Source organism: Emys orbicularis, chromosome 13 (genome assembly GCF_028017835.1).
Source record: "Emys orbicularis isolate rEmyOrb1 chromosome 13, rEmyOrb1.hap1, whole genome shotgun sequence".
NCBI classification, from domain to species: domain Eukaryota; kingdom Metazoa; phylum Chordata; order Testudines; family Emydidae; genus Emys; species Emys orbicularis.
The window spans coordinates 8,283,660-8,295,640 of record NC_088695.1 but is presented as its reverse complement, the minus strand read 5'-3'; positions in this window follow the sequence as shown (position 1 = coordinate 8,295,640).

The following is an 11,981-nucleotide window of genomic DNA, read 5'->3' as shown; positions in this document are numbered from 1 at the left end:
TGAAGGAAGTTATGGAGGCACTGCTGGGAATTTCCTATGTAAGAACAAAAACTCCTGTCCCCCAGCCAGAACAAGGAAAAACACTTCTGGGTGGTTGTGTGCTGGGCCAGGTCTCATGATTGGAGTGAGGACAGGGGAGACTGAAGACTCCGACCTTCAGACTGTACCATTGTTCAGGTGGCTGGAGCACCCACCTAGCAAATGCAAGACCCCTGTTCAAATCCTGTCTCCCCCACTGGCCTAGGGGGGGGCATTGAATCTAGGACTCCCAGGTAGCTGTGTAAACCACTGGGCTAAAAGTTATAATGTGTGTAGCAGCACCTCTCCCCCCTCCCCCCGTGTTGTGTGCAGTGCAGCAGGAGCCTAACTCATTCCCACAGGAAACACCTGAGGCGGTGGGCTCCCATTCCTGGATTGATATGCAGAGGTAGGCACCCCCCAGCAGTCCAGACTTATGGTGTGTTTACACGCACCGCGCTGCATCAGGGCAGCTGTACCAATGCATTGGTGCCGCTGCAGCAGGTCTGGTGAAGACACCAGGAGTGACAGACACTCACTAAAAGTGGGGTGGCCACCAGCATTCAAACCAGGGCCCAATCCCCATTGGCACCCCTTCTCCCCAGAACCCTGCCTTTGCACCGCCCTTCTCTCTGAGTCATCGCCCTTGTGCCACCTTGTGATGGGGTGTAGTGTAGTGTAGACATAGCCTTAGACACTTATGTTTGAGAGGGGTCGGGGCTTAGGACACTCCGCTGTTGTGAGCATCTCCCATTGGCTAGTTTAGATGGCTCCCCACCTAGCGTGTTGGCTCTCGTGGATGGCATTGTAAGGCATCTGCCTGTCTCCATTCATTGTACAGGGAGACTAGGCACCTAAGTCAGGCTTTGTGGGTCTCAGTGTTCTTCTTGTGATGTTCTAGGCACCTAAAAATTAGGTGCGGTGATGCTCAGCATTGCAACGCCTATGTCCCTGCATGGATCCCACCCTAGTCATTTAAATTAGAAACTCATAGAAGACAAAGTCACAGCCCTGGCTGAGGGTGGGGTGTCTCCCTTTAGATCCCATCTTTTAGCTCATGGCCACTCTAGGAGAAAAGATGTGTTTCTCCCTGACCCCCCCCCCCCCCCCCCCCCCCGCGATAACAAACACAAGGCACCGATATCATTATACAGTCCTAATGGACATGAGGCAATTCACGTTTTCACCTCAGTGTAGCTAATCAAGGTGACCGTCAACCCTCCGAAACACCCACCAGCCCCCAGAATTCTTCTTGACCAGTTACACTGAGGTGAAACCACCACTTGCCTTGTCTACACACAGATTGTACAATGAGAGAGAGACACCTGCATCCTAGTGTAGACATACCCTCAGAGACTGTCTCTTGGAACAGGTCTCATCCCATGAACATACCCGAGAACACCACAGCAATTGCTGATGGGCAGAAGAAATGTGAACAACATATTTAATATATCTTTGGCAGTCTTTGAATAAATTCAACACCTCTGGAAACAAAGAGTAAAGTCAGCACCACATGTTCAGCCCCGTCTCCACAGAGCCCAGCTGAGGAATTCCTGATTTACATGGCTATAGACAGCACACGAGACAGAGCACAGGCTGGATAGCAACATAGCACAGTAAAACCCCAGCTCTCATCAGAGGGACATGCTGGTAAATTCCATGCTGGGGGGACACAACAAAGTAGGGAAGCAAATCCCACGACTCTGCCCCCGACAATTGCAGCTGGAAAATTCAAAAGGAACAAATCAGAATTTTCTTTCTTGCTTTATTACTGTCAATAACCGTCAGAGTGAAAAGGAGCCAAGAAGCAGCTTCAATACTCACAACAATGGAAAACAGACCCACCGGTTTTAGGAACAGTTATTTTTAATGACACTAAAATGGCAACAAAGTCAAGGAAGTAACATATGAAATTAATGAGTTAGTCTCACCTTCAGTGATGCGTTATAAAGCTCTGTCCCTCTTGTGTTCCCTTTTCTTCTCCCTTCTCTGTCATACTGTTCATTTTTATTTGACATTTTTCTAGCCCTCATTTCCCACCCCTGTTTATTTCTGTGTGCCCCTTCCACTCTCCTCTGATCCCTGTCACAGATCATTCCCCTCATGTTTTCCATTCTTTCTCCTGAGTTTATCCCTTCCTTTCTCACTGCCGCTTGTACCTTTCCCCTCTTCAAAGTGTTTTCCCTTCATTGTTTTTATATTTAATTTTCACCCTTTCTCCAGGACTCTGTTTATTTTGTTTTACTTTATCTTTTCTTTTGTTTTCTCTGTTCCCTCTGGCTCACCCTCTCTTCTCCCTGCCCCACGTTGACTTCCAATTTTTAAAGGATGTGTTTTTGCCTCTAACCACTTCATTTATTCTGTTGTCTAACCATGGTGGCATTTTTTGTCCTTTTACAGTTTTGTTTTATTAATTATTAGTATTTATTATGATTTGGGGTACACAAATACACACAAAGGGGTCAAGGACAGTGGCTCATCCCTCTCCCGCTTCTCCTAACGGGCACAGTCCATGCAGTTCACCTCAGATCACAATCACAGCTCTGCCAAGCTGCTCCCATGGATCCCCTCCACCCTTCAGTACAGCTGCACCGAACAGTGAATGCAGCTAGAGCGCATGCAGATAATTTCCAGTGGCTATTGCCAGCACCAGAGGGGGCAGAGTAAAGGCCATGAGGGCAAATACCTCAACTCTGTATTCCCTGTTTTTCCAACTTGTCACTCCAGAAGGGTACAAGATACCATAAGGCAAGTGCATTAAGAAAGGTTTTAGTCAGTGAGTTTAATCCCCTTTCCATAGCCCCTTCTTCCCTCACTGCAGCTCCAAACCGCTTTCCCTTGCTCCTCTGCTCCCTAATTCCCACTCCTCCCCAACGAGCATTTACACGTGGAATTTATTTTCTTTTCAAAAATATCTGAGCAACCTCTGAGTATCTGCTGTACTCAGATTACATTTTCCCCAAAATAAAACCCCCAATTAGAATCATAGAATCATAGAATATCAGGGTTGGAAGGGACCTCAGGAGGTCATCTAGTCCAACCCCCTGCTCAAAGCAGGACCAATCCCCAATAGTAAGGCATCTTCCAATGTCCATCCATGATCGGATTTAAACTCACAGGCCCTGGGTGAGTACTCAGCTGTTAGAGCCAAAACAGTTTGCGTTGAGCCACACAACCTCTGAGTCAGAGCTTCCTTTCAGCGCTCTTGGACTGTCTCTCGGCAGGTGCTCAGTAGAATTCATTTGGCTCCTGGGCATTAGGCTATACAGAGAGCTCAGCCTTTTTCGACTTTGTTCTGCCAAAGTGAGCTAGGCAGGCATCTCCCTCACTGTCACAAGAAATGGCTTTGGAGCCTAAGCAGCCTGACTCCAGGAGAGGGGTTCGTGGATGTGGCCAGCAAGCAGAGCTAGGCACCTCCCTCCAGCCTGGACAAAGGCCTGGTCTACACTACGACTTTAATTCGGATTTAGCTGCGTTAATTCGAATTAACGCTTGACCCGTCCACACAACGAAGCCAGTTAATTCGAATTAAAGGGCCCTTTAATTCGATTTCTGTACTCCTCCTCGACGAGAGGAGTAGCGTCAAAATCGGTATTGTTAATCCGAATTAAGGTTAGTGTGGCCGCAATTCGATGTTATTGGCCTCCAGGAGCTATCCCACAGTGCACCATTGTGACCGCTCTGGCCAGCAATCTGAACTCGCATGCACTGGCCAGGTGGACAGGAAAAGCCCCGGGAACATTTGAATTTCATTTCCTGTTTGCACAGCGTGGAGAGCACAGGTGACCACAGAGAGCTCATCAGCACAGGTAACCATGCAGGCTGATAATCGAAAAAGAGCACCAGCATGGACCGTACAGGAGGTACTGGATTTGATCTCTATATGGGGAGAGGATTCAGTGCTAGCAGAACTGCGTTCGAAAAGACGAAATGCCAAAACTTATGAAAAAATTTCCAAGGGCATGATGGAGAGAGGCCACAATAGGGACACAGATCAGTGCCGCGTGAAAGTCAAGGAGCTCAGACAAGCCTATCAAAAAGCAAAGGAGGCAAACGGTCGCTCCGGGTCAGAGCCGCGGACATGCCGCTTCTACGCTGAGCTAAATGCATTTCTAGGGGGGGCCGCCACCACTACCCCACCTCTGACTGTGGATTCCGAGCTGGGGATAATCTCATCAGGTACACCTGATGATTCCGTGGAAGGGGAAGAGGAGGAGGAGGAGGAGGATGAGCTGGCAGAGAGCACACAGCTCTCCATTCTCCCCAACAGCCAGGATCTGTTTCTCACCCTGACTGAAGTACCCTCCCAAGCCTCCCAAGCCAGCACCCAAGACCATGACCCCATGGAAGGGACCTCAGGTGAGTTTACCTTTTAAAATATAAAACATGGTTTAAAAGCAAGCATTTTTAATGATTAATTTGCCCTGAGCACTTGGGATGCATTCGCAGCCAGTACAGCTACTGGAAAAGTCTGTTAACATGTCTGGGGATGGAGCGGAAATCCTCCAGGGACATCTCCATGAAGCTCTCCTGGAGGTACTCCAAAAGCCTTGCCACAAGGTTTCTGGGCAGTGCAGCCTTATTCCGTCCTCCATGGTAGGACACTTGACCACGCCATGCTAGTAGCAAGTAATCTGGTATCATTGCCTGACAGAGCCTGGCAGCGTATGGTCCCGGTGTTTGCTGGCATTCAAGCAACATCCGTTCTTTATCTTGCTGTGTAATCCTCAGGAGAGTGATATCGCTTAGGGTAACCTGGTTGAAATAAGGGAATTTAATTAAGGGGACAGAGGTGGCCGTTCCTACTGGGCTGTTTGCCTGTGGCTGAAAAGAAATCCTTCCCTGCATTTAGCCAAGTGCAAAGGGGGGGGGAGGATTGGCCCAGAGCTTTTCGCGTTTTGCTAGCAGGGATCTTCCCTGATACCAGCCACGCGGTGGGGGGAGGGAGAAAGCACTCATCCCAGAGAATTCATGGCGGGTGGGGGGGGGGGTGTTAGTTTGGTTCCAGCAGGGATCTTCCCTGATACCAGCCACGCGGTGGGGGGAGGGAGAAAGCACTCATCCCAGAGAATTCATGGCGGGTGGGGGTGGGGGTGTTGTTAGTTTGGTTCCTGCAGGGATCTTCCCTGATACCAGCCACGCGGTGGGGGGAGGGAGAAAGCACTCATCCCAGAGAATTCATGGCGGGTGGGGGGGGGGTGTTGTTAGTTTGGTTCCTGCAGGGATCTTCCCTGATACCAGCCACGCGGTGGGGGGAGGGAGAAAGCACTCATCCCAGAGAATTCATGGCGGGGGGCGGGTGTTAGTTTGGTTCCTGCAGGGATCTTCCCTGATACCAGCCACGCGGTGGGGGGAGGGAGAAAGCACTCATCCCAGAGAATTGGATGGGGGGGGGGTGTTAACCTTCAGCAGCAGAAAACAAGCTAACAGGAAAACTGCAGCACAACGGGCTTTGCTTGGTATGTGGGCGCAGAAGCCTAAAGACAGTGGCTTACCATGGCAGCATGCAAGGTGAATTCTGTTGCCCGGACCTGCGTCTGTGATCTCTAGCAGCAAAGCCACAGGCACTCAATATTAAGAGGCAAAATGCGACCTTGCACAGAAATCACATGTGCTATGTAATGTGAATAGTATACACCGTGAAAGAGTATAAGCATTGTTCTGAAAAATGTATCTTTTAAAAAAATTCTCTCCTTTTTTCACTCCCTCCAGCAGGTGCAAATGTTTCAAGCCTCCCTCCTCCTTCCCGAAGGCTATCCCAGATAAGGCGTCGTAAAAAAAAGACGAGAGAAGAGATGTTTTCCGAAATCATGCAATCCACCAGGAATGAAAGAGCTCATCTGAATGAGTGGAAGGAGACGGTTTGCAAGTATAGGAAAGAAGCCAGTGACCGTGAGGACAGGAGGGACCAACGTGAGGACATGAGGGACCAACGTGAGGACAGAAGGGACCAACGTGAGGAGAGGAGAGACGCTCGAGATGAGAGGTGGCGGCAGGAAGATCAGAGGAGTCGGGAAGCAACGCTGGGGCTGCTGCGTGAGCAAACAGACATGCTCCGGCGTCTGGTGGAGCTTCAGGAACGGCTGCTGGAGAACAGAGTGCCGCTACAGCCCCTGTATAACCCCCCTACCTCCTCACCATGTTCCATAGCCTCCACACCCAGACGTGTAAGAACACGGGGGGGGAGGCTCCGTACACCCTCCCATTCCACCCCAGTGGACAGCCCAAGCAAAAGGCTGCCATTTTTTTAACCTTTTTTTACTGGGCTTTTCCTTCCCGCAGATCCTCCTCCCAAACCCCACTCAGGTTCTGTGCCGCTACAGCCCCTGTATAACCCCCCTACCTCCTCACCATGTTCCATAGCCTCCTCACCCAGACGTTTAAGAACACGGGGGGGGGGGAGGCTCCGTACACCCTCCCATTCCACCCCAGTGGACAGCCCAAGCAAAAGGCTGCCATTTTCTTAACCTTTTTTTACTGGGCTTTTCCTTCCCGCTGATCCTCCTCCCAAACCCCACTCAGGTTCTCTCCCTCTTTTTATAATCAATTAATAAAGAATAAATGATTTTTAAACAATGGTGACTTTATTTCCTTTGAAAGCAAGCTGGGGGAAGGGGGAGGGTGGGTTCCTTACAGAGAATGAGTCAATAAAGGGGGCGGGTTTTCAGGAAGGATAAACAAACATAAATTTCACACTGTAGCCTGGCCAGTCATGAAACTGGTTTTCAAAGCTTCCCTAATGCGCAGCGCTTCATCGTGTGCTCTTCTAATCGCCCTGGTGTCTGGCTGCGAGTAAGCAGCAGCCAGGCGATTTGCCTCAGCCTCCCACCCTGCCATAAAGGTCTCCCCCTTGCTCTCACAGAGATTGTGAAGCACACAGCAAGCAGTAATAACAATGGGGATATTGGTTTGGCTGAGGTCTGAGCGAGTCAATAAGGATCACCAGCGACCTTTTAAACGGCCAAATGCACATTCTACCACCATTCTGCACTTGCTCAGCCTGTAGTTGAACAACTCCTGACTCCTGTCCAGGCTGCCTGTGTATGGCTTCATGAGCCATGGCATTAAGGGGTAGGCTGGGTCCCCAAGAATAACAATTGGCATTTCAACATCCCCCACGGTTATTTTCTGGTCCGGAAAGTAAGTCCCTTGCTGCAGCCGTTTAAACAGATTGGTGTTCCTGAAGACGCGAGCGTCATGAACCCTTCCCGGCCAGCCCACATGGATGTTGGTGAAACGTCCCTTGTGATCCACAAGTGCTTGCAGCACCATTGAGAAGTACCCCTTGCGGTTTATGTACTGGGTACCCTGGTGCTCCGGTGCCAAGATAGGAATATGGGTTCCATCTATTGCCCCACCACAGTTAGGGAATCCCATTGCAGCAAAGCCATCCACTATGACCTGCACATTTCCCAGAGTCACTACCTTTCGTAGCAGCACCTCCATGATTGCTTTGGCTACTTGCATCACAGCAGCCCCCACAGTAGATTTGCCCACTCCAAATTGATTCCCGACTGACCGGTAGCTGTCTGGCGTTGCAAGCTTCCACAGGGCTATCGCCACTCGCTTCTCAACTGTGAGGGCTGCTCTCATCTTGGTATTCTGGCGCTTCAGGGCAGGGGAAAGCAAGTCACAAAGTTCCATGAAAGTGCCCTTACGCATGCGAAAGTTTCTCAGCCACTGGGAATCGTCCCACACCTGCAACACTATGCGGTCCCACCAGTCTGTGCTTGTTTCCCGGGCCCAGAATCGGCGTTCCAAGCCTATAACCTGGCCCATTAACATCATAATCTCCAAAGCACCGGGGCCCGCGGTCTCAGAGAATTCTGTGTCCGTGTCCATGTCCTCATCACGCTGGTCGCTGCGCTGCAATCGCCGCCTCCTCCTCCTCGCCTCTTTTTTCTGGTCCTGTGTAAGCATAAACTCCACGAGAAAGCGCGAGGTGTTTATAATGTTCAAGACTGCGTTCTGGAGCACAACGGGATCCATGCTTGATGCAGAATGGAGTCTGCAGAGTTCACTCAGGAAAAAAGGCGCGAAATGGTTGTCTGCCGTTGCTTTCAGGGAGGGAGGGGGAGGCTGTACCCAGAACTACCTGCGACAATGTTTTTTGCCCCATCATGCACTGGGGTCTCAACCCAGAATTCCAAGGGGGGTGGAGACTGCGGGAACTATGGGATAGCTATGTAAAAGCTACCCACAATGCAACGCTCTGGAAATCGATGCTACTATGGTAGCTTGGACGCACACCACCGAATTAATGGTGCCTAGTGTGGCCGAATACATTCGAATTTATAAAATCGGTTTCCTAAATTCGAATTATATAAATTCGAATTAATCCTGTAGTGTAGACATACCCTTAGGCACCAAACTCTGTGAGAAGGGCGGGGCTTAGGACACACCCCTCTGCCATTGGCTGTCTTAGGTGGCTTTTATGGATCCCATTCTAACGTGCATCTCTCTCCCCATCATTGCAGAGGGGCTATGTGGATCACAGTGGTGTTCCAGTGATTTTCTAGGCATCTAAAAGTTTGGTGTTGTGATGTTCAGTGTTGGAACACCCAAGTCCCTTTGTGGGTCTGGACTTGTGGAAATTAGTTTAGCTCCATTGATTTCAATAGCATGATTTTGATTTATACCAGCAGATCATCTGACCTAAGAGGTCATTTCTGTACAAAGCCCCCTTTTTAGTTGTTGCTCGTAAGGTTTTTTTGTCACCCTCTGATGTGCAATTTCCTCATATTTAGGCTTACCCCTATTTTAAAAAAATGTTAAATTGAATAGTAAATCTTCTAATAGAACAGGAAAACACCACCACCACCATGCTACAGGGATACAACCGTGTACAAAAAAATTGACTTATGGAAAAAAGAAGAATGAGACTTACCAAATGGCTGTGATTTCTTTTCCTCATTCAAGAACACATTTATTTACTTACCCGACTGGCTATTGCACAGGGAGCACCAATGTAGCATGAGGGTGAACTGCACTTTATTAGCAAAAACTGATTTGAAGTATATCTATCAGGCTTTGCAGCGTCATGTGGGAAGTGAGACCAGAGACAGACATAAGTGACCCCAGAGAACTGGGAGACAGAAGACTGAGCAGGATGCAGAACACACAGCTTTGATCTGGGTCTCTGGTTCAGCCCCATTGCCCAATTTTCTCCTCCTTCCAATTCCATCCCCCACCATACATGGAAATGTCATGGTCTGTTGCATTAGGACAAGATTGTATCTTGTGCAACACCCCGACACAAGGGAGTAAGGGGGAAATGAAACTCTTTAGCCCCATGCATGGGCTCCCTGGATCCTTGCCGTGTGCATTGGATTGGGGGAGTCTCTGCTGGCACAACACGCACCACTGCAAAGGTGGGTGGTGAGTGGACAAAGAGCAGCGGACAGTGGACTGAGCTTTCACTCCACCCTACAATGCTGCAGTCAAGTACTGGGGGAGATGTTCTCTGTGCCTGGAGCCAGGAGCTGGTGCAGATTACCACCCCTCCCCCCAGACCAAAGGGGAACCTTAGGCCTGGTCTACACTACGAGTTTAGGTCGACTTTAGCTGCGTTAAGTCGACTTAAGCCTGGACACGTTTACACGACGAAGCCCTTTCTTTCGACTTAAAGGGCCCTTTAAACCGGTTTCTTTACTCCACCTCCGACGAGGGGATTAGCGATAAAATCGGCCTTAGGGGGGTCGGAATTGGGTTAGTGAGGACGGAATTCGACATTAGTGGCCTCCGGGAGCTATCCCACAGTGCTTCATTGTGACCGCTCTGGACAGCACTCTCATCTCAGATGCACTGGCCAGGTAGACAGGAAAAGCCCCGCGAACGTTTGAATTTCATTTCCTGTTTGCTCAGCGTGGAGAGCACAGGTGACCATGCAGAGCTCATCAGCACAGGTAACCGTGATGGAGTCCCAGTCCCAGTCCCAGGATCGCAAAAGAGCTCCAGCCTGGACCGAACGGGAGGTACGGGATCTGATCGCCATCTGGGGAGATGAAGCAGTGCTGGCCGAACTCCAAAACAGTAAAAGAAATGGCAAAACATTAGAAAAGATCTCCAAGGCCATGAAGGACAGAGGCCATAACAGGGACGCACAGCAGTGCCGCGTGAAAATTAAGGAGCTAAGGCAAGCCTACCACAAAGCCAGAGACGCAAACGGAAGGTCCGGGGCTGAGCCGCAAACATGCCACTACTACGAGGAGCTGCATGCCATTCTAGGGGGTGCAGCCACCAGTAGCCCAAGCGTGTGCTATCAGTCCCTCGCTGGAGACAGGGAAGCGGGTTCGGCGGACGAGGAAGATGAGGATGGAGAGAACATCATAGATAGCTCACAGCAGCAAGGAAGCGGAGAAACCAGTTTCCCCAACAGCCAGGATATGTTTGTCACCCTGGACCTGGAACCAGTAACCCCCGAACTCACCCAAGACCCTGTGGGCACACAGGGGACCTCTGGTGAGTGTACCTTTGTAAATATTACACATGGTTTAAAAACAAGCGTGTTTAATGATTAATGATTAATTTGCCCTGGCAATCGCGGCCAGTACAGCTACTGGAAAAGTCTGTTAACGTGTATGGGGATGGAGTGGAAATCCTCCAGGGACATCTCCAGAAAGCTCTCCTTCATGTACTCCCAAAGCCTTTGCAAAAGGTTTCTGGGGAGGGCTGCCTTATCCCGTCCGCCATGGTAGGACACTTTACCACGCCAGGCCAGTAGCACGTAGTCTGGAATCATTGCATAACAAAGCATGGCAGCGTATGGTCCCGGTGTTTGCTGGCATGCAGACAACATCCATTCCTTATCGCTCTTTGTTATCCTCAGGAGAGTGATATCATTCACGGTCACCTGGTTGAAATGGGGCGATTTTATTAAGGGGACATTCAGAGGTGCCCCTTCCTGCTCTGCTGAACAGAAATATTCCCCGCTGTTAACCACGCGGTGGGGGGGAGGGGTGAAGTGACCATCCCAGAGAATTGGGTGTGTGGGGGAGGGGAGTTAGTTGGGTTTGTGCTGCATGTTAAACCTGAAACCGCAGCCCCTCCTTTTACATTGCAAACCCATTTTAAATGGCCAACCCAACGGGTGCTTGGTATGCTTAATGAGAGCAGTACTGTTTTAAACCATCCCCACTTGTTAACAAGGTTAAAAAAGCCAAAAGACTGTGTCTTACCATGGCTGCCTGCAAGCTGAAATCTGTGGCCTGGCACTGCGTGAGTGATCTCTCACACCAAACCGGCAGGCCCTCAATATAAGAGGAAAAATGCGACCTTGTAACGAAAGCACATGTGCTGTGTGATGTGAACAGCAAAATCTAACGTGAAAGAGTGTACCCATTGTTCTCAAAAATGTATCTTTTTTAAACAACTCTCCCTTCTCCTCCACCAGCTGCAAATGTTTCACCTTCACAGAGGCTAGTGAATATTCGAAGAAGGAAGCGAAGGACGCGTGACGAAATGTTCACTGAACTACAGACTGCCTCCCACGCTGACAGAGCACAGCAGAATGCGTGGAGGCAGTCAATGACTGATTTTAAAAAAGCCCAATATGAGCGAGAGGAGAGGTGGCGGGCTGAAGAGGAGAAGTCGCGGGCTGAAGAGCAGAGGTTGCGTGCTGAAACGCGGGCTGAAGAGCAGAAGTGGCGTCAACTTCTACTCATAAAGCAAGAGTCGATGCTCCGGCTGCTGGAGCATCAAAGTGATATGCTCCTGCGTATGGTTGAGCTGCAGGAAAGGCAGCAGGAGCAGAGACCGCCGCTACAGCCCCTCTGTAACCAACAGCAGGAGCAGAGACCGCCGCTACAGCCCCTCTGTAACCAACAGCAGGAGCAGAGACCGCCGCTACAGCCCCTCTGTAACCACCAGCCCTCCTCCCCAAGTCCCATTGCCTCCTCACCCAGACGCCCAAGAACATGGTGGGGGGGCCTCCGGCCACCCAATCACTCCACCCTAGATGATTT